The 13,141-nt window shown below is 46.3% G+C and overlaps 1 protein-coding gene across 5 annotated transcripts in view; it reads left to right on the top strand.

Annotated features, from left to right (window-relative positions):
- Window positions 1-13,141, top strand: part of DLK2 (delta like non-canonical Notch ligand 2) — a 48,583-nt gene that overhangs the window by 11,076 nt on the left and 24,366 nt on the right. For 2 of the 5 annotated variants that reach the window (XM_083175364.1, XM_083175363.1), the window contains exons 2-4: window positions 2,937-2,985; window positions 4,446-4,519; window positions 9,582-10,086. The gene's annotated coding sequence lies outside the window, so the exon portion shown is untranslated. Of the gene's footprint in view, window positions 1-2,936; window positions 2,986-3,967; window positions 4,721-9,581; window positions 10,087-13,141 lie in introns of those variants that run through there. The other 3 variants (XM_083175359.1, XM_083175361.1, XM_083175362.1) reach the window with 2 other exon arrangements.

Below are 13,141 nucleotides of genomic sequence, written 5' to 3'. Positions count from 1 at the left end.
TGGACTACTTCAGCCGACCATCAACATAAATTATCCAGAACCTCAGGATGTAGTGTAAGAGCACAGGATAATGTTGTTGCAGGCCTTCCACCTGTCCCGGACGAGGTATCTGTTACAGGTTCCTCTCCTGCCGACTCATCAACATTTCATGAAGTGAGCGGTATCCTGTTACGGACTCCGCTCTCCTGTGACAGCCTTTGTGTGATGGAAGGAGAAGGCTTACAGCAGTGCCAAGCTCAATGGAAAAAGGGAGATGATTCTCCTGCATACCTTTAGGAGTGATCCCTGCCTTATCTCCAAGGGGCCACTATCTAATGGGCCCTACACACGGAGAGATTTGTGCCAGAGATACATAATGAGAGATTTCCCTTAAACTGAATCTCTCAGACAGTGTCTAAGAAGACTGTGTCAATACGTCGTCACCAGGTGGTCGACACCAAGTGGTGACAATGAACACAGGTTTTTTAAAAAAAAATGTTGCTGTCAGTTTGTACATTTCATCACGTGGGCCTCAAATTAGTGAACAATGTACCACTATGTGACTCACCATGGCCCGCCACACTTTACCGTTCCCAGTCCACTTGAGTGTCAAAGTATGAAAAAGTCCAAAAAAAAAAGAAAAAAATTGCAACAAAAAAACCCCAATGTGACCTTGTCATCTACTGTCATGTAGACCTTTTGCTTGCATTGACCGTATTCCTATGACAGCCATTTGGTGTTGACCTTTTGACACCTAGACATTGTCCCTCCAAGGTTGCCAGAATGAGTCGTACAATTATAATGCATTTGGATATGATGATCAGATTGAAATAATCAATTACAAACTGTGATTATTATTATAATTTATTTATATGGGGCCACAAGGGTTCCACAGCGCCCTGTATACTGTATAAATGAGCAAAAACAAGAAAACCACGACTTACAGTACAAGGCGATTTAGGACAAGTACATGGTAAATAAGGTAATGATTAGAGTGGCAGAGACCTAAGGTTAGGCGCCTTTGAGTGGAGTAAGGATTAGAAAATAAAATATATATTCTTAAACTGCATACACACGGGGCAATATGATCGCTGGCAATATATTGCTCAGCAATCATATTGCTCAGTGTCCCGTTTTCATCTTCGACCAGAGATGGTCGCAGATGAAAATGTCACACTGCTGGGTGAAGAGGCAGGGGAAGTCGCTGGTTGGAGGAGCATGCTCCTCCGACCAGCGACCATTCAGGGGCTGAAAACAAGAGCGCGCACCCGGCGACTTATCGCTGGTGCACACTCCAATCACTGGCAATATGGTCGCTCAGCCACCATATTTCCACCGATATTTGCTATAATCGCCCCCATGTGTACGCACCATAAGAAAGGAAAAAGCACATGAGGTGATAGTGCCCTGCTCGTGAAAGTCCTGGAATTGCCTACTCCGCTGGAACATCCAGGTGGATCATGAATTATGGGTAACCTGCAGCTGTGGCCAATCAGAAGTGGCTAGCTAGGGCTTATGTCCACCTGTATTAGCAGCAGCCCTTAGGAATTCACACTGACTTCAACATTGAGCTGCATGTACAGGCAACGGAGGGCATTGTTAACGACCCATAGGAGTGCGCATTGTTAATGATATTGAGCGTACACAGCGTATGTTATTACAACCGATATCGCTCGATCAATCAGATTCTACTTGTCGTTTATCTAGCACCTTCTATCTAGAGGATAATATAAAAAATATGGTTGGTTGCTATAGACAAAATCTCTCACTTGTAAAAACTGTCACCTTAGACCCTTATGTTTCTATGGTCTGCATGCAAACACTGTATTTTACCCACTGATGGAGGAACCCCTCAAAACATGGTGACAACATACAAACCAGATAGAACTCAGGGGTAGATGTATGAAGCAGTGATACGGGAGGAGAAGTGAGCCAGAGGAGAAGTGCCCCACGGCAACCAATCAGCACTGAAGTATCTGTAATTTGCATAATAGAAAATGATACAAAGCTGCTGATTGGTTGCCATGGGCCACTTCCCCTCTGGCTCACTTCTCCTCCCGTATCACTGCTTCCAACATCTCAGGCTAGTACAAATAGAACATACAAACTCCACAAATACAGGAAGAACATGCAAACTCCACTCATTACCCAGAAGAAACATGTGCCAACAACCAGACTCTACACAGAGAGCATCAAGAGAAAGCACACAAACAAGGAGAGAATATATAAACCCCACTCAGATAGCACCCAGATGCAGGCCACACAAATGTAAAGAACATATAAACTCCACACAAATAGCACCTTAAGGTAACCCCCGCAGCTGTGGAGAGAATATACAAACGCCACTCTGGTATCTGGTGGCATCCAGGGAAATCCTGCACAAACATGGAAAGCACAAGCAAACTGTTAGAGAGAACGTACAAACTCTGCACAAATTACTGTTCACCCAACTTCATTGTAATTTTTTTGTCCATGCATTCAACTGTTGAATGGTGGATTTGATAAAAAAACAAAACACCCGTAGTTACTTTCTATCTTGCTTGATATTAGGTTTAATTCTCACGAGACCCTATATGTGTTTAGTTTGTATGTTCTTCCCATGTATGTGTAGGTTTATTATGGGTACTCTGGTTTACTCCAACAATCTAAAACCACGCTGGTTGGTTAATTGGCCTCTTTCAAAAAAAATTTAAATAAGATCCTAGTTCAGACCAGGTCCGCTAGGCAGCCTAAATTCCTGGACTAGCAAACAGGTGAACGCCGCCCCGCTGAACCCCCGCCCGTCACCACCATGCGAATCCCTGCTTATACCTCCACTCGCAGGCAACCGCACTAACAAAAAAATCCTTCGAAGGTTGCCCACTATAGAATGATTTTTTTCCTCCGTTCGTAAGTTTGTATGTATGTGGTACTAATATTATAATAATTGTATTTATATATGGTTGTTTCTCCAATAGGACTATATAGGGAGTATATATTGTAAGCTCCACCGGGACATCAATCAAGGTGAGTACCCAAATATTCTCTACAAAACACTGTACATAATAAATAATATATTGGTTATCAAAAGACCTTAATAAGCGATATATTAGTATAATGTCTGGGTACAGATAGATCCCTTAGGACAGCGGCGATGTGATTTCAACAACAATAGTTGACCTTTAATAGTTGTCATAATCAGTTTCCGTTTTGTGTGCCGTCTTTTGTACGTTTATTGTTCCCTTACGTCTATGTTATTATAAGGCCCTAACTCTCTGCGTGATTCATCTTTCCTCCTATTTAGCTTTTCCTATATTTAAAAAAAAAAAAAACAAGGTGTTAAATATCACGAAAAGTCTGTGTATGGCGGCTCTGGGGGGATTAAACGTCCAGTATGTGTCACAGCTGAGGGCAGCTGCTCCTTCATCCCCGACTGATCCTGACACCAGGTACACAAGGACAAGTGCCAGCTGAGTACCCACATACTACTGTGAGTGACCTGCGGCACGCGGCCGGCTCAAGGGTCACACCAGCTGATGGGACCATGGGGGTCTACGCGTCTTTTAACCCTTTACAACACAACAGTCATCATCTGTGCTATAACACACACCAATACTACAGAGGGTTGGATCTAGCTCTGCAGGTGCTGGGGGGGTACACGAGCACCCCCAATGTTAGTGCTACCCATGTCTATGCTTGTTATACGGAGGGGCACCCCCAATCGTTTTTGTTTTAAAGCTGCCTTCGAAATAAGAACATGATCTAGTACAAAGGACAGCATTGCAGGTCCAGTCTAGTCGGGGCACTGTGTGCGAGAAGGTTTCATTGGAGAGGAGCCAGAGCAGATATCTGATGGCAGGTGTGGCAACCCTTGCCCGTAAACTAACCGTAAGCCCCCCCCCCCCCCCCCCCCCCCCTCTGATATGGTGCACAATTCTAGGGGGACTTTATCTCTGGACCATGCTCTGCATCCCCGGTGTTTTCCTGCAAGCTGCCGGGCCAGCTATTCCTGAGAAATCTGGGGTATGTTGGGAATGAGGCACTAGCCAAACACAGGCGCACGCCACCCTCCTCCCCACTCACACACACACTCTCTGATCTCCTGTCAAATATAGGGAACAATAGAGGTCTCCTGTTACACTGTGCTGGGGGGGCCTTCTCTGCGATGAGACGGATATTGTGGGATGAGCAGGGTGGGGGAGATGGGTTAAACATTTGTTTCCATATGTTAAGCCCACCCTCCTACTCCTCTTGGCTTGTAGATGACAATGGCCTTCTAGCTGGACCCAGGTTTGGAGTAAATTTGGGGTTCTGACCCTAGCTGACTGCGTTCCTGCAGCTGGCCTTTCATTGCCTCCCTTTCTTTGCTCGGGGGATTAATGCAGAAAAGGTGTGTTTGTCAGCACAAGTGTCTGCCTGCAACGCAGATTCCTGTTATCAGGAGGAGAAGAGCTGTCTGCTACCTACCTGTATCCTATGACTTCCAGATCTGGTCCTGACAACTCACCTGAAGCATTCAGCTGCCGGAGACTGGCATCCCAGTGACCTGGAAGGATCAGAGGTGCTCCTAGCTGGTTCTGGAATTTAAATAATGCCCGGATCCCCGTTTGCTGCCAGGATTCCGTCTCAATGAGAAGTTATTGCTTGTAAAAGTTTCTGCGGGACGTAGGTCTCCTGTCTGCAACATATTTGGGATTTGTAAGGCACACCGTTATATTGAGAAGACCGGATTGTCCTCCAATGATGTGTCTTCAGATTTAAGGTCAGATTCCCTTTTATTTTTTATTCATGTATTATAATCGTCTCTTCCTATATTATACCAATGAGAAGTAAGATCACCCATTTCTTATAACAGTCTAATAGCAGATCTCCCTTTATTAAAAGTAAAACTTCAGATCTACACTTTATTAGACCGGTCTAATGTTAGATCTTGTCTTTATTATACCAGTCTAATGTTAGACCTCTCTATATGAAAACAGTCTAATTTTAGACCTCCCGAAATTAAAATAGTCTCATGGCAGATCTCACCTATATTATAACTGTACAAGGTCTCCGAGTATTACAACAGACCCCCCCCCCCCCCCCCGAATTCTAAGTCTACATTTACCTATGTCTGTAGAACAATGGAAAGTCAGATCTCATCTGTGTTAATAGAGTCTTAAAATAAATATCCCCTTTGTTATACCAGTTTAAGGTCAATTCTCCACCACATAGTATAAGGATACGGGGTCAGATATTCCCTGTATTATAGTCTAAGGTGAGATCACTTCTGTATTATAACAATATCTCCCCTTATTACCTTTGTATTACAATAGTTTAAAGGCCAGATCTCACCTGTATTATTATAGTGTAAGGTCAGATCAATTTTTTATAACATACTAAGATAAAAAAAAATATTATACAGTTATTGTTATGTCTATTTATTTATTTATAGTATAGTAGTCACCTGACTTTCACTATTACAATACAGAGGGTATTGTAATAGTGAAAGTCAGGTGACTACTATACTATAAATTCAGACCATCCCCGACATATAATCTAAGGTCAAGGTTCCGGTGTAATAGACTGTCACAATGGCCCTTATGCTGATTGAGTCGGATGGCTCCGAATGCGGACGGACGGCCGATGGTTGGTGTTTGCGCATGTGCAGAGGAGTATCTGCGCATGTGCGAACGCCTCACACATACGAACACGGCGTGAGGTCCTTGCAGAAAATGATCGGTCGGAACAATCGGAACAGGGGGTGGTGAGGGGCGTGAAAGGGCTGATTTGGCTCATTACCATATGCGTACGCCCCGCGTTTCATGGGCATTCCCATGAAAACACTGGGCGTACGTATGGTAATCGTGTGGGGGGCGGACATCTGCATAGACGGATGCCAGCTGCCCACCCATATCCCTGCTTTTGCACAGAGAAATGCCCGCGTGGTCTGGAGCACTCGGTGCTGTCTGACCACTCGGTGCATCATTTGATGGTCGGTGACCATCGAATGATGGGGGAGGTTCCCACAGATGGGGGAGGTGTTCACATGAAACATCCACTCGCGGTCCATTCGGGCGGCGTCTTACCGCATTCGGATGGTGTGAGCGATCCGTACGGAAGGCGGGGCTAAGAGTACTCGGTTCCTGTTCGAAAATACAAATCCGTCCGATTCAACTAGAATAAGGGCCAATGTCAGGATTCCAAGTGTATTCTTATTATTATTCTTTAAGATGAATCATTATAAGGTCAGGTTATCCCCCTGAATTATTATAGTGCAAGTTCAGGTTCCCTCTGAATTTTATGATATAAGGTCAGTTGAATATTAGTGTAAGATCAGGTTCCCCTTTGAATTATTATAGTGTATGGTCAGGTCCCCCTCTGAATTATTATAGTGTAAGGTCAAGTCCCCCTCTGAATTATTATAGTGCAAGGCCAGGTCCCCCTCTGAAATATTATAGTGTAAAGTCAGGTCCCCCTCTGAATTATTATAGTGTAAGGTCAAGTCCCCCTCTGAATTATTATAGTGTAAGGTCAGGTCCCCCTCTGAAATACTGTATTATATTGTAAGGTCAGGTCCCCTCTGAATTATTGTAGTGTAAGGTCAGGTCCCCCTCTGAATTATTGTAGTGTAAGGTCAGGTCCCCCTCTGAATTATTGTAGTGTATGGTCAGGTCCCCCTCTGAATTATTATAGTGTAAGGTCAGGTCCCACTCTGAATTATTATAGTGTATGGTCAGGTCCCCCTCTGAATTATTATAGTGTAAGGTCAGGTCCCCTCTGAATTATTATAGTGTAAGGTCAGGTCCCCCTCTGAATTATTATAGTGTAAGTTCAGGTCCCCTCTGAATTATTATAGTGTATGGTCAGGTCCCCCTCTGAATTATTATAGTGTAAGGTCAAGTCCCCCTCTGAATTTCTTATAGTGTAAGGTCGGGTCCCCCTCTGAACTATTATAGTGTAAGGTCAGGTCCCCCTCTGAATTATTATAGTCTATTGTCAGGTCCCCCTCTGAATTATTATAGTCTATTGTCAGGTCCCCCTCTGAATTATTATAGTCTAAGGTCAGGTCCCCCTCTAAATTATTATAGTCTAAGGATCAGGTCCCCCCTGTATTCTTAAAATGTTTAGTCAGGTCTCTGTATCACAGTGTCTAAGGTATTATGATGTAGTGTAAAGGTCAGGTCCCCCCTGTATTATGATGTAGTGTAAAGGTCAGGTCCCCCCTGTATAATGATGTAGTGTAAAGGTCAGGTCCCCCCTGTATAATGATGTAGTGTAAAGGTCAGGTCCCCCCTGTATTATGATGTAGTGTAAAGGTCAGGTCCCCCCTGTATTATGATGTAGTGTAAAGGTCAGGTCCCCCCTGTATTATGATGTAGTGTAAAGGTCAGGTCCCCCCTGTATAATGATGTAGTGTAAAGGTCAGGTCCCCCCTGTATTATGATGTAGTGTAAAGGTCAGGTCCCCCCTGTATTATGATGTAGTGTAAAGGTCAGGTCCCCCCTGTATAATGATGTAGTGTAAAGGTCAGGTCCCCCCTGTATTATGATGTAGTGTAAAGGTCAGGTCCCCCCTGTATTATGATGTAGTGTAAAGGTCAGGTCCCCCTCTGAATTTCTTATAGTGTAAGGTCGGGTCCCCCTCTGAACTATTATAGTGTAAGGTCAGGTCCCCCTCTGAATTATTATAGTCTATTGTCAGGTCCCCCTCTGAATTATTATAGTCTATTGTCAGGTCCCCCTCTGAATTATTATAGTCTAAGGTCAGGTCCCCCTCTAAATTATTATAGTCTAAGGATCAGGTCCCCCCTGTATTCTTAAAATGTTTAGTCAGGTCTCTGTATCACAGTGTCTAAGGTATTATGATGTAGTGTAAAGGTCAGGTCCCCCCTGTATTATGATGTAGTGTAAAGGTCAGGTCCCCCCTGTATAATGATGTAGTGTAAAGGTCAGGTCCCCCCTGTATAATGATGTAGTGTAAAGGTCAGGTCCCCCCTGTATTATGATGTAGTGTAAAGGTCAGGTCCCCCCTGTATTATGATGTAGTGTAAAGGTCAGGTCCCCCCTGTATTATGATGTAGTGTAAAGGTCAGGTCCCCCCTGTATAATGATGTAGTGTAAAGGTCAGGTCCCCCCTGTATTATGATGTAGTGTAAAGGTCAGGTCCCCCCTGTATAATGATGTAGTGTAAAGGTCAGGTCCCCCCTGTATTATGATGTAGTGTAAAGGTCAGGTCCCCCCTGTTTAATGATGTAGTGTAAAGGTCAGGTCCCCCCTGTATTATGATGTAGTGTAAAGGTCAGGTCCCCCCTGTATTATGATGTAGTGTAAAGGTCGGGTCCCCCCTGTATAATGATGTAGTGTAAAGGTCAGGTCCCCCCTGTATTATGATGTAGTGTTAAGGTCAGGTCCCCCCTGTATTATGATGTAGTGTAAAGGTCAGGTCCTCCCTGTATTATGATGTAGTGTAAAGGTCAGGTCCCCCCTGTATTATGATGTAGTGTAAAGGTCAGGTCCCCCCTATATTATGATGTAGTGTAAAGGTCAGGTCCCCCCTGTATTATGATGTAGTGTAAAGGTCAGGTCCCCCCTGTATAATGATGTAGTGTAAAGGTCAGGTCCCCCCTGTATTATGATGTAGTGTAAAGGTCAGGTCCCCCCTGTATTATGATGTAGTGTAAAGGTCAGGTCCCCCCTGTATAATGATGTAGTGTAAAGGTCAGGTCCCCCTGTATTATGATGTAGTGTTAAGGTCAGGTCCCCCCTGTATAATGATGTAGTGTAAAGGTCAGGTCCCCCCTGTATTATGATGTAGTGTAAAGGTCAGGTCCCCCCTGTATTATGATGTAGTGTAAAGGTCATGTCCCCCTGTATAATGATGTAGTGTAAAGGTCAGGTCCCCCCTGTATTATGATGTAGTGTAAAGGTCAGGTCCCCCTGTATTATGATGTAGTGTAAAGGTCAGGTCCCCCCTGTATAATGATGTAGTGTAAAGGTCAGGTCCCCCCTGTATTATGATGTAGTGTAAAGGTCAGGTCCCCCCTGTATTATGATGTAGTGTAAAGGTCAGGTCCCCCCTGTATTATGATGTAGTGTAAAGGTCAGGTCCCCCCTGTATAATGATGTAGTGTAAAGGTCAGGTCCTCCCTGTATTACATTATCAGAAGGTCAGGTCCCCCCTAGTATTATGATTATAGTGTAAGGTCGCCCCCCTGTATTACAATGTGACAAGGCCAAGACCCCCCTGTATTACAATGTGACAAGGCCAGGACCCCCCTGTATTACAATGTGACAAGGCCAGGACCCCCCTGTATTACAATGTGACAAGGCCAGGACCCCCCTGTATTACAATGTGACAAGGCCAGGACCCCCCTGTATTACAATGTGACAAGGTCAGGTCCCCCCTAGTATTATGATTATAGTGTAAGGTCGCCCCCCTGTATTACAATGTGACAAGGCCAGGACCCCCCTGTATGATTATACTGTAAGGTCCCCCCTGAATGATGGTGTAAGTGAGGTTAGTGCTGACTGTACTAGAAGTTCCTTGGGCTCTGTGTTGTTAGAATCCCATCTCCCTTTGGCCCAGAAATGCCTATATCCTAATGAGAAGAGTTACCTAACATCCTACGTCTGCTGTTCTAGATCGGGATCTCCGCTGGATTCTACACCATCCCCGGCAATGACATCTTGAAGACCTTGCAGCATCAGTATTTGTGATGGGGTCCGACCGCAGTCTCGCCTCCAGCATCTTCTCCAGGCTATTTGGGTCGCACATAATAATATACACCCAGGTAGCTGGAAGGAATTGATTTCTTCATGAACTACGTGTGATTCTACCTGTTTGGATCAGAACATCAACAACTAGGATATCCCCAATCTGTCTACCTGCTGAAACCCCCCCACAAGGGTTCCATCCCCCCCCACACACTGAATCATATTAGGCCAGGATTTTCTGGATTGTGTTCTGCTTGATCACACGGTACAGGAGCTGATTACACCGAGCCTTGGACCTGATGCCTGGTCCCTGTGTAACGCGCGAGAGTCAGTGATCGCTGGGAGAGAGGAATTTGGCTGCCTGCCTGATAGAGAAGCCCCTGCTTGTCAGGATTACAGGAATCGGGGAGTAAACCGCAAAGAGGATTGAGAGGTAATTTCCTGTTTCTCTATAGACAGCCCCTGTTCTCTCATAGAGCCCCTCCTGTCCATGCAAGTCCTTATTCATATACACACAATGCAAACTCCATTATCAGCACCTAATGGCACAAAAAGCCTTCATACTCCCACCTAATACAGAGGCATCAGGACATCATACACAGACCTCAGGGTACACTGACCTCTCCCCTGCTCCTAATACACAGACCTCAGGACACACTGACCTCTCCCCTGCTCCTAATACACAGACCTCAGGACACACTGACCTCTCCCCTGCTCCTAATACACAGACCTCAGGGAACACACTGACCTCTCCCCTGCTCCTAATACACAGACATCAGGACACACTGACCTCTTCCCTCCTCCTAATACACAGACATCAGGACACACTGACCTCTCCCCTGCTCCTAATACACAGACATCAGGACACACTGACCTCTCCCCTCCTCCTAATACACAGCCATCAGGACACACTGACCTCTCCCCTCCTCCTAATACACAGACATCCGGAGACACTGACCTCTCCCCTCCTCCTAATACACAGACATCAGGACACACTGACCTCTCCCCTCCTAATACACAGACATCAGCACACTGACCTCTCCCCTGCTCCTAATACACAGACCTCAGGACACAGTGACCTCTCCCCTCCTCCTAATACACAGACATCAGGACACACTGACCTCTCCCCTCCTAATACACAGACATCAGGACACACTGACCTCTCCCCTGCTCCTAATACACAGACCTCAGGACACACTGACCTCTCCCCTCCTCCTAATACACAGACATCAGGACACAGTGACCTCTCTCCTGCTCCTAATACACAGACATCAGGACACACTGACCTCTCCCCTCCTCCTAATACACAGACATCAGGACACTGACCTCTCCCCTCCTCCTAATACACAGACATCAGGACACACTGACCTCTCCCCTCCTCCTAATACACAGACATCAGGACACACTGACCTCTCCCCTCCTCCTAATACACAGACATCAGGACACTGACCTCTCCCCTCCTCCTAATACACAGACATCAGGACACACTGACCTCTCCCCTCCTCCTAATATACAGACATCAGGACACACTGACCTCTCCCCTCCTCCTAATACACAGACATCAGGACACACTGACCTCTCCCCTCCTCCTAATACACAGACATCAGGACACACTGACCTCTCCCCTCCTCCTAATACACAGACATCAGGACACACTGACCTCTCCCCTCCTCCTAATACCCAGGCAATAGGTCTCGCTGACGTCTCTATATAGTCCCTGCAGGTTGATTATTATGTTAGCAGTGGCTGTGGGTAGAAGGTTTGTTACTTTCCTTTGGTAAATGTGCAGCTGTATTAATTCTGCAAAATGTCGAGATGAGTTTCTTATGATTTTTTTCCATACTGTAATATCCATGCGGACACCATTGGAAACAGTAAAGTGTCCCGAAGCATGGAGAGCAAAGCAGCTAGGGTTTCCTATCCCAGGTCATATGCTAAATTGTGGGATTTGGTATTGAAATCCCAGGATTCCCGGAACTGAATTGGTCAATGGAGATGAATCAGGGAGTTTAACTTTGGTGGGTCTTGTGATACAGGCAGCAGAGACCAGGCAGCATCACTGCTAGGCCGGGATGGTCTGCAAGGTAACACAGCAACCAGCAGGGCTCCAGGCCTCCGTCCGGGCTCCAGTCATCCGCTGTCTGAGCTCCACGTTGGCTCCCCAACTCAGTCCTCATTATTAAGGTCGTACATACATTGTTCCGAATTGGTGAATTGGTCCCCATACACTAGTCCGAATTGTTCTAAGGACAAGTTGAACCAGGTTGCCCTTGAGAGCCCCCTGGCATCTCCCCGGGAGGCTGGCTTGCGATTTGACACTTGATGTGCCATTTTTGCGATTTATTGCATGTAATCCCGTGGAGCTGCTGCTGTGGCGGGCAGGCAGCAGAGTCTGAGCAGCTGGTGGTGGTGAGGGCGCGCAGCTCATAGTGGCGGGCAGAGGGGTCCATCCGAGCAGTGGCGGCGGCTGGGAGCTGCCTTGTAGAGCATCTTCGCGAGCGGCGGGGTGGGATGCGGCTGCTGATTATTTTGAAATGACTGGCCGGACACTGATTGGCCGAGAGAATTCTCTCAGCCAATCAGCGGCCTACCGTTTGGTTGGCTGAGACTATTCTCTCAGCCAATCAACGTCCGACCAGTCATTTAAAAAAATTCAGCTGCCGCCCCACCCAACAACATGCCTGACACTACTAGCTGCCCGCCCCCCACCGCACGGACCCCGCAGCTATGGGGCTGATTCGTCCCAATGTCCTGGGTTTGGCATACGTGAATATGCGCATGCACAAACGGCTTCGTCGCGTTTCGCACTCGCCAGGTTGTTCGCTGCAGGAGGGGTGGCAGCAATGGAATGCCTAGCGAGGGCATTTGCTTGCCGGTGTGGGCGGGCATTCGGCCGGGCAGCATTTACCTGCGATTACACTCAGCCTAGGGAACAGGTCTGAATTAGGCCCCATATACCATCTATATTCTAGAAGCGTTAGTAATAAAGTTACCGCAGCCGTGTTTGCTGCAATTCCAACTTTATCTTCAGCCGCTGCCAAAGCCACAGACACAGCAGTTATAGGATTCTTCCGCCCACCGGCCCCAATGATCACAGATTTGTGGGTAGGATGTTATTACACCTCTAACGACTCCCAGCCGTGTGTGTGTCAGACTACAGAATCCTGTGAGGTGAGGTCTAAATTACATGTCATGTAAGGCTCCTACGCTGGAGAGAGATAAAGTAAATGGAGATACGGTACCAGCCAATCAGGCTGTGTTTGACAGTGAGGAGCTTGTTGGTTGGTTCTTTAGCTCCTCACGGTAGGTTCATTAGCTTCTGCAAAGTAGAGAGAGAGAGAAAGTACCATCCAAACAGCTCCTAACTGGTAATTTTCAAAACCAGCCTGAGCTAAGGTACCCATAGACGGTCCGTTCCCGTACCGTCCGTTTTGTACTATGCGATGCGCGCTCCCGCGCGTCACATAGTACGGTACAAAAAGTATGTG

The sequence above is a fragment of the Crinia signifera genome, chromosome 3 (assembly GCF_055691185.1).
Source record: "Crinia signifera chromosome 3, ASM5569118v1, whole genome shotgun sequence".
NCBI lineage: Eukaryota > Metazoa > Chordata > Amphibia > Anura > Myobatrachidae > Crinia > Crinia signifera.
The sequence above is the reverse complement of the archived record's forward strand: the minus strand, read 5'-3'. Positions and strand labels throughout refer to the sequence as shown.